At 40.7% G+C, this 17,024-nt stretch overlaps 1 protein-coding gene across 1 annotated transcript in view; it reads right to left on the bottom strand.

Annotated features, from left to right (window-relative positions):
* Positions 1-3,556, bottom strand: part of CHRM3 (cholinergic receptor muscarinic 3) — a 491,309-nt gene extending 487,753 nt beyond the window's left edge. The window contains exon 1 of the mRNA XM_044239424.1: positions 3,514-3,556. The gene's annotated coding sequence lies outside the window, so the exon portion shown is untranslated. The remainder of the gene's footprint in view (positions 1-3,513) is intronic.
* Between the last annotated feature and the right edge of the window lie 13,468 nt (positions 3,557-17,024).

Here is a 17,024-nt window from a genome sequence, read left to right as displayed (position 1 = left end):
GAAGGCAATGCTAGTGCAGATTTAGGCTGTCCGGGATATGCACTTTTTAGGGACTGGAGAAGTCTAAGGGAGCCCTCCAGATGCACATGTGGGGTTACAATTGAATGGGAGTGCCTCTGGCTCCTATACAGACTTTCTGTGGAGTGCTGGTGGAGGGAGAAGGGCCAAGAGTACTGATTTAGGATTCAGAGAGACTACTTTTGATCAATCTGAACAAGGACCACTTCCTTAATGGAAAAGATAAAGTCCATCAGACGCGAGAAATTAACTTCCAACCTGACAGGCTTCATCTCTTTTCAAATTTATTAGATGATCCCTTCAGCTTTCTCCCCTAAAATCAAAACTTTCCACTGAGGCTGCAATTCTATCCCAAAGTTCTATTAAGTCTGATAACTAGGATAGGGATTCCACTGCACTAAATGAGGTGGATAGGTAAAAAGACCTATGGCATATTTCATGGCCATCACACACATCACATTCCAGGATTAAGCATAAGGCACAATTTATTAGCCAGTTAACTTTCTAAAATAACATGGTAGAGGCATTTGACTGACATTTTTTTTTTTAATTGGAGTCATGTATGTCTTTTTAAGAGTCTCCTGCAAGAAAACCATATTTTAAATTCACAAATGTGTTGTATAAAATAAAACATTTCTGGTTACTCACTGAATACTTCAGAACCACAAGGTAAGGCTTATGCTACGGGTCACAATATATTATGACATAAAATTAAGTTCCACAAGTGAAGGACAGGTGCAACTTTCTGATGCCCATCAGAGGCTCCATGTTCATAAGACTCACAATTCATTCATCTCATATCTGAAGTCCCACTACATCACAGCTGTTCTCAATATAAACTTCCCTTCATTGCAAAGAAGACCCAGTTTCTTAATAGTTGAACTAACGATGCCCAGGCCATTAAGGAGTAGGCAAGTAATTCTTTCGATGTTAACAACTTTATTAGGCAAGAACAGAATGTTGGCTCAGGAAGTAATGGAAGAAATCTTAGGTAAAAATATGAACAAAATTATTACTTTATAATTTGCAATTACATAAGGGAATTTTGCTTTTTGTTACCTCATTTAATTTTCTTTCTATTAAATTTACTGGTGTGGATTTGAGAAATGCCAATTTTGTGAATTTTATGGTTTTTTTTTTCCAGGCTCATTTTCAACAGGTAGCCTGTAATTAAAAGCTAAAATGCTGCTAAAAGAAAGTTCATACTTGTACACACCATAGCTTAAACAACACATTTTCTTTCAGTGAGAAAGTAAATCATTTGTCTTTATAAGGAAAAGAAAATGCGTGCATCCTCAAGAACTCCAGTATTCCTAAGTCATCTTCAGAAATAACTAGTACTTTTGAAGTGATATTTTCCCCTTTTTTTCCCCAAAAAGAAAAACAATGTGCATTCTTATAATTCTCTAAAGTTTCCTAAAAAAAAGTTTAAATGTAGGTTTAATGCAGAACTACTCTTACAACACTGTCTTTTTCTATATGTTGACCAATTCCACACACATTTCCCCTTTTCCCAAATTAAACTTTTGTCTTACAATAATTTTCCATGCAAAAGATATCCATTGTCAAAGACTTTTTCAAAACCTTTTAATCTCTTTTTCTTTTAAAAATACATCCATTTTAATAAATATTTGCTGTGATTTAAATAAATGGCATTTTAATACGACTATTTTCATATTAAACTCAATCTTCTAGCACCTCCCCAGTTTATAGAAACAGTCTAAATCAGACCTGCAACGTAATTAATTTTAAGTTAGTCATTTAAGATAAAGTTATATTTCCATATGGAAACCCATTTAAAAATAACATGCTTTCTAACTCAACAATAGCTAATTATACATTAAGCTAATTAAGACAAACCTTGTGAACAAAATCTCAAGATAGGCTATTCAGTGATAGGAGTGTATGATTGAAACCACAATTCTGTGTCATGTTGAATGCACATTGGAGAGGCAGGCATGTTCAATGTGTTCTTCGCAATACCAGCTTCCATAACAAGAGGGTGCAACCAACGCCATATCTATCCCACCACATTTGGAACAGAAAGACCTCAATTTTTTTAAATTAATACATGACTACCACAGTCTTGTCTATATGCACATATTTGTTCTAGGTTCAGCTCTCTCCTTTCTTAAGTATATATTCTTAGGCAGGGTCTCTTTCAAATAAATACAGGAGCATTGTTTTAAACACAGGAAATAGTGATGAATGTTTCATGCAATTTAATGATCTCACAATATGAAATTACTTGGGACTACATCATCAACAAATACACTTAAAAAAAAAAAAAAGATTATTTTTCACGTAGTAACTCGGAAAGACCTAAAATGGGGGATTAGGCTGTTCTGTTGTAACTCAGAGGTCAAGAGAGAAATGAAAGGTCTGTGCAAGGCATACAGTGACATAACCAGAGTCCTTAACAACATAAACGCTCGGATAAAATCCATTTACCTCCTAAGAAGAGCCATCCTTTTTACATCTCAACAAAGCCGGAAGAAAGCATATCCTTACAGCCATCAGGCAGGTTCAAACAACACTTGCAGACCAACGAATGTTTGTATTAACATTCGTTGTAATCTGTCCATGCGGATGCAATTCCCAAACCCCTGCTTCCTCTACCACTTCCAACCTGCGTGCGAGGAGAGTTGCACACACGCACACCCAACAGGATCACAATTCCAACACGCACAGCGCGAAGAAGACAAATGAATTTTGCTACTCAACTGCCCCCGCCCTTCACATCATTTAAAAACACGCAGAAATCAACCCAGCTGTCAGGAGTCTGTTCTGGAAGAGGGATCCAGAGAGGAGATCCGGTGCGGTCCAACGATCCCCGCTCCGCGAGTGTAGACTCTCTCCGGATCAGAGAAGATGCGCACCCAGGCTATCCACCTTGGCCCAGGTGTTACACTACGTGTCAAATTTGCCTCTTCGCCCCCTGAAACGCAATCCGAACAAGCCACCCCGTTTCGAGGTTGGCGGGTGCCTGCCTTAGCCTTCTTAAAAGCGGTAGGAAATCGTACGGGGGAAGCCACACACGCACATTGCACACGCGCGCGCATACAAGCACACACCAAGCCGAGTAGTTCCTCTGGTCCGGACACTCCGTGCCTCAGGTCCGGCATTCCGGAGACAGAATCCAAGCTGAGGAGAGCCGGGTGGGGCGTCCCCCGCTCTCTCCCGGCCGCCGCTCCTGTTACTGCCGTCCTTTTCCCGACCCTTGCTGTGACCCCGCATTCCCCACCCTCGGTCCCAGGCTCCAAGTCTGCACACGATCGCGCTCTGCGTTCAAGTTCCCACCACCACCCCCCAAAATCGACAGACCAGCTCTCCCGACCCTCTCCAGTACCCTCTGTGCATTCCCCGAAGCAAAGACATTTCCTACCCGGGCCGAAAACTTTTTCCTCCCTTCGCAGCGCAATGAGGCAGGAAACCAGGTCAGCCGCCGCCACCACCCGCTTTGCCCAGCGCCCGGGTGGCTAGCGCCGTTTTTACCTGGCCGCTGCGCTCCAGGTGACTGTCCCACGGCGGTCGCCCGCGCCTCCCCGACACGCGGGAGGCGCCCGGTCCGCCGTCCCTTAGTCGCCTGCTGCTCGGAGCTCACGGAGAGAGTGTCCTAGGACCACACGCCCATGCCCGGAGCCGCCCTTCGGTTCATCGCGCGTCTTTGCAGAAGCGAGGTTGCCGCCGGCGAACTCACAAGGAGCGTGGGGATCCGGATGGCACCGACTTGCCCCGCGGTGTGCGCTCCCGGGTCCGAGAGCGCTCCGCTCGCGGGCAGCTGTGGCCGCGTCACATGCCGCCTCCAGGCAGCGGCCCGGCACCTGCCCAAGCGGCAGCGCTCTTGGCTCGACACGGCCGCCCCCGCGCCTCAGGCTCCCTGCACGCACCGGCCTTCACTGTTCTCGTCTTTCCCCCCCCCGCCCCGTCTCTCTCCCTCCTCACTTTCTTCCCCCTTCTTCTCTCCTTCTCCTCCTTTATCCTGTATTCTCTTTTTCCGAAAGCAGACACCAGGCGCTCCAAGTGGGAGGAGGGTCTTTCCCTCCTCACGAACTCTTCCTCTGCCTGGTGGTGGCGATCGTGGCTACTGCTCGCCGCTCCTCCTCTCCTTCCTCCCGCGCTCCTCCTCCTCCTCCCAGGACTGCGAGCACGGGTGTAATGCACAAGCTGCCTGCTGGAGACCCAAACCTGCCCGGCTTCTGAGCATGCCCAGTTGCCTTGCTGGCGCCCTGCTCTGCTCCCGCGTGCGGGCTCCGCCGGCATTCTGCGCCTGGGGTGGGGGTGGGGGGTGTCGAAGGAACCCGGCTTCGGGAGAGCCCCGAGGCCTCCTGGATGCCTCGCTGAGGCCCCACGTGCCCCCAGCTTGCGTGGCCCTGGCACTTCAAGGACAGATTTCTGTTGGTCAGTTAGTTTTGCTGTCCAAACTGCTTTGCTTGGACTCCTTAGAAGGATTGAAAGAAAGTAGATTCTTGGACACAACTTATGGCTGCAAGAACCCCGGCTCAGTTACAATAAATGACACTGTTGAGAACCTTTCCTTAGTGAGCAGCCTGATGCCTTTTTTTTTTTCTCCTTTTCTTAATTTCTTTCTTTCTTTCTTTTTTTCTTGAGAGTCTCTTCATGCAGAACAATGTTAATAGAGAGAGGACGACCTGGCTTTTCCTCCTTCAGAAGTTGACACCTCAGGAGTGAAAGAAAAACATGCATTTAAAAAGACGCGCTCGTGTTTGTGTGTGTGTGTGCGTGTGTGTTTTTTTTTTTTTTTTGAATCATAAGATAAAAGATACAATCTTCCTAGTCGGGCTTTTAAATTTTATATTTAACTCAAGAGGAATGAGAAGCTACAAAGAGAAAGAGGGGAAGAAAAACGGAGACGAAAGAGGTAGGCAGGGAAAAGTAATGTCTTACTATACTCTTTCAGCAAACTAAATAAGGAAAAGGTGGAAAGATGCCAGAGTTGCAGAGACACCAACAAGGCTGCTGCACAGCACTCTGAAGGTTTTTTAAAGATCAGTAAGGAACATTTACAGGAGAACCCCATAAGGAAGGACAGACAATAATGGTAACTCTTGAGGGGGGATGGGGGAGAAAAGAAAAAAAAAAAGAGTAAGAGCATAGTATGAAATGAAACTTTTAATAAAAAGGAAAGAGGCAAAATGATTTCATTAATCTATTTGGAGCAAGAAAATAAACAGGAAAAGAGCTCTTCTTTGAGAAAATAAGTCATGTTAAGAGAGAAATAGAAGTATACAATTTCCATTCTGAGTCTACATATTCTCTTCTAGGTAGAACAATCTTTAGAAGAAAAGACACTAGACATTGCTTAGAGAAAATAAAGGTCACAATAGGAAAAATCTGGTGAGAAACCACGTGGCTACTTAAATCCAAATATCCAAGTTCAGGTGAATTACATGCTAATATAGTAGCCATTTGTTTGGATATCTCTCAGATGGAAATGTAATAGTTGTCTTTATATATTTCCCTAATCTTCAAAGCAAACATTCAAAAAAGTATTTTACCCCCATTTAATAAAGGAGGACAGAAATTTAAAGGACTAGGTAAATCACTCATTGCATAGCTAGTAAGATATATTCAAATTTAAAATATATTTTGCATCACATAGAATTGCTATATGCCAGTGGGAATGGGAGTACCTTTGATAATATTTGGTAAATCCATAAGCAACATACAGGGGTCTTGAAGAATGGGCATATAGAAATATTCCAGTTTTTATTTTAAGGTAGATTCCCTTATCTATATGGTGATGAAGTGTCATATGGATTACTGGCAATATTCTAGAGAAGATCATGAAATGAATCATTTGCCAGTAATCTGAAAACAAAACAAATACAATTTAATGAAAATATTTCACCAGACTTGCTTCATTTTACTTTCTTCATTAAACTCATACATGTAGCATTTCCCAATTTCATCTAACTTTCCCATTATTTTTATGGACAAGGTAAATGTAAATTGTATATCAGCATTGAACAAACTGAAACTAACAGTTTGGACAGAGCTTCCCCAAGTCTCTTGGTAAGTATGTTCATTCTAGATCAGAATAGTGTTTAATTTTGAGCTTGGTACCCTCTTGTCTATATATATATGTATATATATATATATATATGGAAAATATAAAAAGGATAGTTATTAGATCTGAGAATGAATCAAATCAGGGGCAGTGATAATTTATGATGCTAAGAGTCAAACCCAAAGAGTTCTTTATTTTATTTTTAAAGATTTTATTTATTTATTTGACAGACAGATCACAAGTAGGCAGAGAGGCAGGCAGAGAGAGGAGGGGGGAAGCAGACTCCCTGCTGAGCAGAGATCCTAATGCTGGGCTCCATCCCAGGACCCTGGGATCATGTCCTGAGCCAAAGGCAGAGGTTTTCACCCACTGAGCCACCCAGGTGCCCCAAGAGTTCTTTATTTTAGATGTTGATCCTAAAAAGAAGAAGATAAACTAGAGATAAAAACATTTTGAAATCTTACTTTTTAGGTTTAAGAAAAAAAAAAAAAAAAAAGCAACATGGGCTGGGGCACCTGGCTGGCTCAGTAGGTAGTCGATGAGACTCTTGATCTCAGGGCTGTGATTTTGAGCGCCACTTGGGTCTGGAGCCTACTTAAAAATAAACACACACAGAGGATAAGCATAAAATTTATTCACGTATTCAATTATTAAGTAAGACTGGGGAGGGGGCTGGGTGGCTCAGTTGATTAAGGGTGTGCCTTGGGCTCAAGTCATGATCTAGCCCCATGTCTGACTCCCTGCTCAGCTTAGAGCCTGCTTCTCCCTCTCCCCACTCATTTTCTCTCTTCCAAATAAATAAAGTCTTTAAAAAAAAATCAATAAAACTTTGGTTATGGACAAGATAGCACACTTACCTTTCTACCATAAAGTAACTACAAAATATGGACAGAATATATAAAACGACATGTTCAGCTATTAACAGCAATCAACACAGGGCTGCACAGTCTAAGAGGAGGTCCTGGAGGAGTCATTCCCACAGATTATTTCCTCTGGGCCTTCTCCCCCCGCCACACCCCCTACGATAAGGGCCACGTTGTCCGGTTCAAGATGACGACGTACAGAGAGCTAAGCTAAGCTCCTGCAGAACCACCAAATTCAGTTATATATGCAACCATTTCCTCCCAGAAAAACCTTAAAACTGGCGGACCTGCCCCTTCGCGTCAGCAAACCGGAGAGAAACCACGCGGTCACAGGTAGGAAAAGTCACAGTCTCACCCTAAGGGCCAGCCCTTGCACAGACCCAGAAGGGGGAGGTCATTCAAAACTTGAAGCTTCTCCCTGAGGAACTAAGGGTTCCTGTTTCTCTTGTACTACCCCAAGTTTAAGACCAGCACCTGAAGGACGAGGCCCCAAAACCCGTGGCTTTGCAGACCAGTGGGGCCCCCAGGCAGGGGCCACAGGACGCTGTTGCAGACTGAGAAAATGCTCCGAAAGCCACCGCATGCAGGAGCGCCCAGCCAGGGCCCAGCACAGAAGCTGTCCTTTTTCAAAGCGCCCAGACTTCTTGAGAAAGGGGCTCATTTGGTAATTTAGAGGCGAGCATTGGCCTGAGGGGCAACGGGTGCTGGGAGACTCACCAAGACCGAGCTCGCGGGAGCCACCTTTCCTGCTCACATCTTCCCTGCTTCCCTAAAGCCTCGCGCTTTTTTGGCGTGCCTTTTTTCTGTGTTGTTGTTGCTGTTTTTTCCTTTTCTTTTCTTCTTTACTTTTTTCATTTTACTTCTTTTCTTGTTTTTTTTTCTTTTCCTTTTTTTCCTTTTTATTTTCTTTCTTCCTTTTTTTTTTTTTCTTTTTTAAGGAGGCACCATCTTTGTTTACACTCCCTTTCCAGCTGGTTCTGGTCAGTGGGCAGCTCGTGGGGCTCTTGCTCTCCCGCACTGCAGAGCGCCAGCGTCATTTGCAAGAAAGTGTTTCCACCTGTCCCATACCCCAGTTTTTCTGTCTGGTGCCCCGGGGTTTTTGCCCATTTCTGCAAGCAATATGACGACAGTGCACAGTGATGATTTCTGCCTACAAATAATAGTATTCTGGTGATGGGATAGTTGTGCTTAAGTAAACCAACAGGAAACAAATTTATGCTCCCATAGCTGGAGCCAATTTAAAGATGTAGTTTTAAGCGAATCAAGTATGGTTGGACCATGAGGACACTATATTTGTGACGGAAGTCTGTAAAGGCCTCTATATAAACTTTAAAGATTCTGGCAGGTGGGTACAGAGATCTGGCTTGTGGCCAAGGCAAGCCTCATAGGTTAATTCCCCTTGCTCATTAAACCTGCCACCTACCAATCTGGAGTCCTTTGTCTCTCTTCAGACTTTCCTTGTCCTCTGTGTATTGAGGCCAGTTCAGAATTTCACCTGGGGACTCCCAGGTTTGTCCATCAACATCAGACCCTTGGCTCAGAAGGAATGTCTTGAAAAGAAATGAATTCTGTCAGGCCCACCCAAATGTGCCTTTTTCTTCTCGAGATCTTTGTCCCTGAATCTAGATTGCACTGAGAGCTGTTTAATGTCTTTTATTATTATTTTTGAATCTATAATTTTTAGTTGTTCTCTGTGGAAGAGTGGTCTTGATTATTATGGATGTCAATAATGGAGAGTTGCATTGGGAGGCTACGTGTTAAACAAGTCTAAGGACATTTTAAATGAGTTATAATTGCAAAGGGAAGGCTGGAAATGGAGTTGTGTCAGTACTCAGCAGGGACAGTGGTGTCTGACTCTCTAGTGGTCAGGTCAATTTCTTGACTTTTACCTGGACTTGTCATCCTCTTCCTATATGGGTACTTTTAGGATTAAATGTGATATATATGAAATAAAACCTCAAATTAACCTCAACATTAGACAAGATGGAGGCTTCTTTAGCTCAACCTAAAAATAATCTCAAACTATGGTAACACCGCAGCCCCCAGGGGAGGCGTTCCTTTTAGCTTTTTGCTTCACCAGTAATTTGTAGAGATTTTCAAGCTCTCTTCATGGTCTATGATAGCTGCTGGGGTTCCTATAATAATGTCTGTGCTGATAGCAAGTATAAGGAAGGCATGGTAAGAAGGGAGGATGAAAGGGATAATCTCTAGCCTGGGAGAGCCCACTCTATGGTCAAAAAAGGATCCGTCTACCCCGTTATATCTCATTGGCAACTTCATTTGCAAAAGAGGCTTTGAAATGTGTTCCTTGGTCAGTATATAATTGTGAAGATTTGTAAATAAGAAAGACAGGGAAAGTGGATATCAGAAAAAAATGCTAACAATCTCTACCACATTTTCCCTTGGCTCTTAAGATTAATGTATAACATATTTTGAAGCCTTACCTCTTTCTAGCCGTGACAGAGTCTCCAACTCAGATAATTTTATGCACCTTTTTATAATTCTACTCTAATCTACATCACTGCCTATATCACTGTCTTCATAAAATATATTAATCTGTATAGCTGATTACATTGTTATTTATACTATCTATACAATCCTAAACAAACCTGATCTAAGACTGAATTCAACTTAGCTGAGAACAAATGGAAATAACGGCACTAAAGGCATTTACCTCTTCTAAACTGTAGGTTCCTTATGAGCAGAAAGTAAGTTTTATTATTTTACATACTCTCAAAATTTGGTCAAAATTTAACAATAAAATAGGAAAACAGTGGAAGTAGTCAAAATGAATAAATGAGAACACAAGTTACTTGATAAAGGACTGTCAGAAGCTATAGAGCAATCCCTGATACTGGCAACCTGCCTTATTTTATTTATTTTTTAATTTTTAATTTTTTAAAGTTTTTATTTTAATTCCAGTTAGTTAACATACAGTGTTACATAAGTTTCAGGTGTATTAGCAAGCTGACTTAAAACCCAATTAGTTCATTGTTTTTAGCTCCATCTTTGTACCTTCTGCAAAAGACTGGGTATGCTTTTAACAAGTGTATCTTTTAGTAAGTTTATATGGCTCCATATAGTTGTTTTGCTTTTTATGAGTGCTAGAATTAAACTTCCTTCAAACCAATGATACCGCAAAGTACACAGTCTCATGAAATCAATTTCTTATCTCTAGACTCTCAGAGCTCAGGGAGGGCATTCAGCTTCAGGATTCACAAATACTATTGGCATTAGAACTCACCCCACATCATTCCTTCACCTTAACTCAAGTTCTTTAACTTCCTTTAAGTTTGGTTGTATCTTTAAGTTGTTACTAAATCCATTTAGATATTATGTCTTCACCAACATTTCAACTACATGACAATTTTCATTTGTCAGTCTTTTTTTCCTCCCCTCTACCAACTCCAAAACTCTATAGACGGCATAGTCTTCTGATATATAAGTCAGCAAATAAGTAAATAAGTAATGATTTCAGTAATTTAGAATGATCTGTTCTAAATCTTAGCAGGCAAGCAGCAGTTATCCAGAAAAATAGAATAAGAAAGAGAATTTGAGGCAGGAAGGATAATGGTAATAATAACATGGTAGCCATATGTCGCATGATGGGTGCACAAAACTAAAAGCTGTTTGAGATTAGCATAGAGGAGTGTTTGTGGTAGAAGTAAGTGTAGATGTTTGGTAACAAGATAGATACACCCAGATCTTTGAAGATTTTGTCTTGATTACCAGGATAAGATGTTTGCATTTCTTATTGTGGTTAAAAAGGCACCCCAGAAGGGTTTTCATCTCAAGAACAAAAATGGCAGCCATTGTGTCAAGCATGGACTCAATGGGGAATTGGCTAGAAGCAGGGGGTTACTTAGGAGGCTGTTTCAGTTAACATAAGCAAGAAATGATGAGGAAGTAACTTCAGAGGATAACTCAAGGCTGATTCCTGGGGGAGAGCTGGGCAATGATATTTTTAAAAAACTATTGATTCTGGAGAATGGCTTTAAGAGTGAAGATGATTTCAATGTTTTCCTTTGTTGTGTTCACTTTCTTTTGGGAAATGAAAGTGGAGATGTCCATCAAACATTTGGAAATAACTCTTTGAAGATTAGTGTGTGTCTCATGCTAGGGATGTAAATGTGGGTCACCTGTGTCTTTGAGACAGTTGGGTCGATGAGAGGCCAGGAGAATATTCAGGAATAATGTTAAGATTGAGGTGAGGTGTCAGTGAAATCCTGGGAAACAGTTACATTCAGAAATTGGAAGAGAAAGGGGGAGTACATACAGAAGACAGAGCAGAAACTCTCAGAGACTTGTCAGCAGAGTTAAAGGAATTCTGGAAGTCAGAATTATCGTAGTCAAAGGCACTGGAGAGGTCTGGTAAAATAAAGATTTAAAATATGTAGATATAGCTAGATAACAATTCGAATATTAACAAAGATCTTCTTAAAACTTTCTCAAAGTTATAAGGAGAGAAATAAAATTTTAATGGGTTAAGAAGTAAATGCAAAAGCATGCATATGAAAATTTTAATAGATTTACTGAAATATAACTGATATTAACTTAAATGTACATATTAAAGTACAGTTTTGATAAATTTTGACGTGTGTGTGTGTGTGTGTTTAATCAGATAATAGAAAAACATGTATATAGTGGTCTCTGCCCCTGGTTCCTGGTACAGAGCCCCTAAACCTTGCAATTTCCTAAGGAATAAAAGCAGTAGGAGCATCTTTGTTCTTATATTTGGTCTTTGACCTGGGTTCCTGACACAGAACTCCTAGATCCCTTGAAATGTCCTGGGTAATAGGAGTGTCTTTGGTTCTAATGAGGCAACTCTTAGTAGACTCCCAGATGGGGGCTTATCACTGGAAAGACCAAGTCATGATTAGAAGCTTAGAACTTTCAGTATCAGTCCACCCACATTCTCTAGAGAGGGGCAAAGAGGAGAAGAGGAAGTTAATAGTCAGTCATGCCTACATGATGAAGCCTCCTTTAAAATCCCTATAGTAAGGGATTTGGAGAGCTTCTAGGATTGGTGAACACATGGAGGTATTGTGGGAGAGTGGCCCAGAGAGAGAGCATGGAAGCTCCATGTCCCTTTTCATATACCTTACTCTATGCATTTCTTTATCTGGCTATATCCTATCTGTATCTTTTAATATATCCTTTATAATAAACCAGTAAATGTAACTTAGCATTTCCTTGACTTCTCTGGGCCATTCTAGAAAACTACTGAAAACAAAGAGAGGGCCATAAGGACCTTCACTTATAGCCCACTGGTCAGAATTACAGGTGACATCCTGGGACTCAATATTGGCATCCCAAGAGGGAAAAGTCTTGTGGAATTGAATCCTTAACCCCTATGGTACCTGATGGTAACTCCACATAGATAGCACGAGGACTGCACTGAAATATAAGGCACTCAGCTAGTGTTGCAGAATTGCCAGATGTGTGCAAAACCCATATAGCTGGGGTCAAAGGTCTTGTGAGTGTGGTAGCAGCATGAGAGTAAAGGAGAAACACAGAAGTCACACACACACACACACACTACTGTCCTTGTTCTTCACCCCCTGTAACTCCCAAGCAACTGCTGATTCACTTTTTGTTGCTGTAGACTAGTTTTCATTTTCTAGAATTGTGTATGAATGGACTCATACATGACATTCTCTGTTTTTGGTCTGGCTTCTTTCATTCAGTGTAGTATTGTGGGACTCAGTCATGATGTAGTTATTATAAGTCTTTAATTTCTTTTTGTGCAGTGCTGAGTATCACAGTTTGTTTATCCGCTTACTTATTAATGGTCATTTGGGTTTGGATTATTATATGCATAGAGTCTATGAGCATTTCTGCACAAATCTTCTTTGGGTATATACTTGCATTTCTCTAGGATAAATATCCAGGTGTTGAATGGTTTGGTTGTGCAGAAAGTACATTTTTGTTTTAAAAACTACCAAACTGTACCATTTTATGTTACTCTATATGCAGTGTGTGAGAGTTCCAGTTCCTCCCTATCCTCACCAACATTTGATATGGTCAGTCTTTTTATTTTTAGCTAAATAGGTGCATGGTGATATTTTATAGCAGTTTTAATTTGCATTTCCGTGATGACTATTAACGTTGAGCATCTTTTCAGGGGGTTATTGGTCACTGGTACATGTTTGGTGAAGTGTCAGTTCAGTTCTTTTGCCCATTCTAAAACTTTTTTTTTCTCATTACTGAACTTATAGAGTTTAAAAAATATATTGTTTACAAAGGTAGAAGACTGAAGTCCTGATGGATAATGTCTTAGAGACAGAAAGACATGTGGTCAAAGGAATAAATAGCAGAGTTAGTTGAAAGGAGCTGGCATAATTGTCTTCTACAACTGGAGGAGAAAAGGCAAAGACAAGCATGGATATAGAAGCACAAATTCTCAGAGCATCTCATGATTTTCATTCCATTCTGAGAAGGAGTATTTGCTAACTCTGTGACTTGCCACAGAGAACCTTTGTTGGGATAGATTGCAAGAGATGTCCACAAGTAAACTTGAGATCCATAAGGAAAGACATGGTACTCCTCTTGGAGAGAAAATCATTTGAGTGAGGAAGGCACAGGCAATTTTTTTTTGTTTCTGTTTTTGTTTTTGTTTTCTAAGAACCACACACAAGAGATGTTCGTGCAGTAGCTATAATGATTAGTAGAAGTTTGGGGAAATCTTAGGACATCTTACTATTTGTATAGCCCTGCTAGGGCTTCCTCTGGGGAATTCAATGCAGACTTATTACTCTTCAATGGTTATGAAATAAAAACTGTGTTTCCTTTGGGTACAAAACTCCTCTGCAGCTGAGTTGAGGCCAAGATTTACACACACACACACACACACACACACACACAGCTTGTAATTGGTAGGGACGAATATGGTAAGAGCTCATGCATAATGGGTAAGCCATGTAGAACTCATGAATTAGGGGATAAATTGTCCCTGGTAGTGTGGAGGATGGAGTTTTAATAGAGACCAGTAAAGAACAGAGATCTTTGGAAAAGTCACAGAGGCAGTTGAGAGAAGAAGCTGAAAAAAATTAAACGAAAATTCTGCAAGTTCTTCTGAGGTCTCAGCTAACTTTTAATGCCACAAGATTTTTATGGTTAGGCAGCTATTTGTAGGAACCCTCAGCTTCCAGGGTGTAGGAGCTAAGAAGTTAGATCATCATAACAAATGCACTGAGCCCGGATGGTAGAAGCATCAGACGGCATCAGGGTGGCAGATAGGAGGGGAGACTAGATGTCTCAGGAACAGGCTGCGTAGGAAAAAGGAGAAAAGCAAAGAAGTACATGATACTGACATCAGGATGAATAAATCTTCCACTGATCTCTATTCTTCAACTTAGCTTTGTCAAGAAACTGCCCAATAAATTCAATCATTCTATCACCTTTACTGCTATTGTCACCAAGTATGGGCATGCTAATATGGGCATATTACCCGTCACTGAGCAAAGACTACATGATACAAATGTGCACCATCCTAGGGATGCAAAGATGACCAGTACTCAGCCTGGTCATCATTGTACTCAGTACCATGCAGTACTCAGCCCTGCATTGATAGTGTTCTCTTCAGAACAGTCCTCCTATATCTGCAGCTGGTGATCAGATAACTGCTAATATTCTTTAAAAATGCTTTTTGACCGCTGTTCCCCCATATGACTTGATCCTGTACTATGGTCTACTTCTTTTGTTCGACTATTTCTCCACTTTATTTCTTTTTCTTCAGTAAAACAAGATATCTCTTTTGACAAGAAAAGATATAAAGATATCAATTTTGGTGCCCTGTAAATTGCCAACTGTTTGAAATTCTGTCATATATTTCTTTATCACTTTTATGGAAGTTCAGCCTTTAGTTCTTGCTCTGTATTTACAGTTGTCTTTCCTTTTTAGTAGTTCGCTTACTTTTCCCCAATATTATTATAGCCCTGGGATATAAAAGTATGTTTAATTGCTCCATTAACCCACATCTTTTGTGCTTGCAAAAAAGAGGGCTTCTAGCCAGATATCTTTACCACTCCAGTCATTTATTAATGGGCCAATAAAACATACCTTAAAGTGTCTTCATCTAATAGAAATCATAACAGACATTTATATGGAGGTTTCCATTCTGTGAGATCCAAAGTGCTTGGCATATTTTTGCCATCAAACGCACTAAATTTATGTGTAGCAGAGTAATAATTGATTAGGTAAAGAAATGTAATGATTTTATTAATACAAAATTCCAAAAGAGTAGCTAACGGGGAAGGAGGAATAATATCTCTGCCTTACTTCAGTGCACCAAAACAGTGGTATTTACCATACAGGAAAACATGGGATGGAAACAAAATTAAAAATATGTGCTCCTGGGGCACCTGGCTGGCTCACTCCATAGAGCACATGACTCTTGATCTCAGGGTTGTGAGTTCAAGCCCCATGTTCGGTGTAGAGATTACTTAAAAAATTAAAATCTTTTTAAAAATGCACCCTAAAGCAGACAGTAATGAGTTTGTAAAACAAAAGGAAGAAGAAGAGAGTAAAAGGATGAGTTTGTGAGGTTCAAGGGAGTAGAAGGAATATGGGGAAAGAAATGAATGTTTCTGTTGCACATTATGTGCTCACATTGAACCTGCCCCTACCTATTGTGGTAGGTCAGATGCCAGCAGCAAAAAGGAATTCTGGGGCTTGTTCAGCTGGTGCAAAGCTATCATGCTCAACATAGGAGTTCTGAAGGGTGAAGACACAAAGACCATAATATTCCCCCCCCCCCCCACACACACCTTTTCTTAGTTTTGCTCTTTGGCAGTGAATTTTGATCCTTGTGTTTCTCTTACAAGGATAATGGAGTTGACATTTGAATTCATGTTTATACATGGTATAGGATTTCAGATGCCCAAATATAGCCTTCATAATGAATGGGAAAGTCTTTCTCCTAGGTTGAATATATGGTACAGGAACAGTGTAAAGACGTCATTGGAAGAAAGAAGAACATTTCTATTTTATCCTTGTAAAAAGATGAGGAGTGCAAGAACAAAACACAAAATCCAAATTACATTATTCTTCCATAGACATTTTGGTGGGGTAGTAGAACTGGTAAATAATTCCATACCTTATGTTGAAATTAATATAAGTTGAGGTTCACTACTGAATGGTAGGTGAATTCATATGAACTAAAAGAAGAAGGCTTTGGAGAAATTCCATGCTTGTGGTTAAACACTTTGAACTACACCATCATCCCCTTCCAAGACATAAATCCATTCTCCTCTGTCTTAGGGAGAATTTGCCTGATAATTTTACACAACTACTTTAAGAGAACAGGTTGTAAAATTGTTCTTGTAAGATCTGGCAGCCAGTTTGGTGTTACCAAATTGTTGATAAATCTAATTAATACCATTTGAAAGTTAAAGAATGAGAAAATGGGAAAACGAACCATTTTATTGCAACAAAGCAGTGCCAGTGACTTCATGTAATGGCCTCTAATAAAGCTTGTTTAATCACCTGCTGTGAGCAGGAATTTCCTTTCAGCATTTGTAGGCTCAGAACAAAGGAACTATTTTACTTTCTCCTTTTAATGCCTTCTATCAGAGCCAGCATTCAGTGTAGCTGAATTGGCAACCAGGTCCATGGGATGGTTTGCAGAATGCAGTGAAGCCTTTCCTGCTTCTCAGCTCCACCCCACCACTGGGTGTCCCTGTCCCTTTCGACTTGAAACTTCACCTTTGGAGTCACTGTTGAGTAACAAACGGTCACTTATATTCATGTGTGTTACCCAAGAGGGTTGTATAAGAGGGTTAGCTCTTATTACACAAATCAAATATTATATATATTTAAAGCTGCGGGCTATAGAGGCATTAGGGACTATTCAAGCAAGGGACAGATTTGGATTGGATGCCGGGGAGAAGTTGCTCCAGGCATGGCCACAGGTGCAGGTGACCATGACCAAACCATGACCAACTGACCACCTGGCAACATGACTGATTGACAGCTTCAACCAAAGCAGGCCTGCCTCTATAATTTCATGGGCTCATAAAATCAGTGCCTAGGAATAACATTCTACAAAATTTCCTGCATTTTAATAAATTGGGAAACTAGGGTTTTAGAGAGATATGATTGTTTTCATATAG

The sequence above is a fragment of the Neovison vison genome, chromosome 2, assembly GCF_020171115.1.
Source record: "Neovison vison isolate M4711 chromosome 2, ASM_NN_V1, whole genome shotgun sequence".
Lineage (NCBI taxonomy): Eukaryota > Metazoa > Chordata > Mammalia > Carnivora > Mustelidae > Neogale > Neogale vison.
Note: the sequence above shows the minus strand (reverse complement) of the source record. Positions and strands in the feature narration are given on the sequence as shown.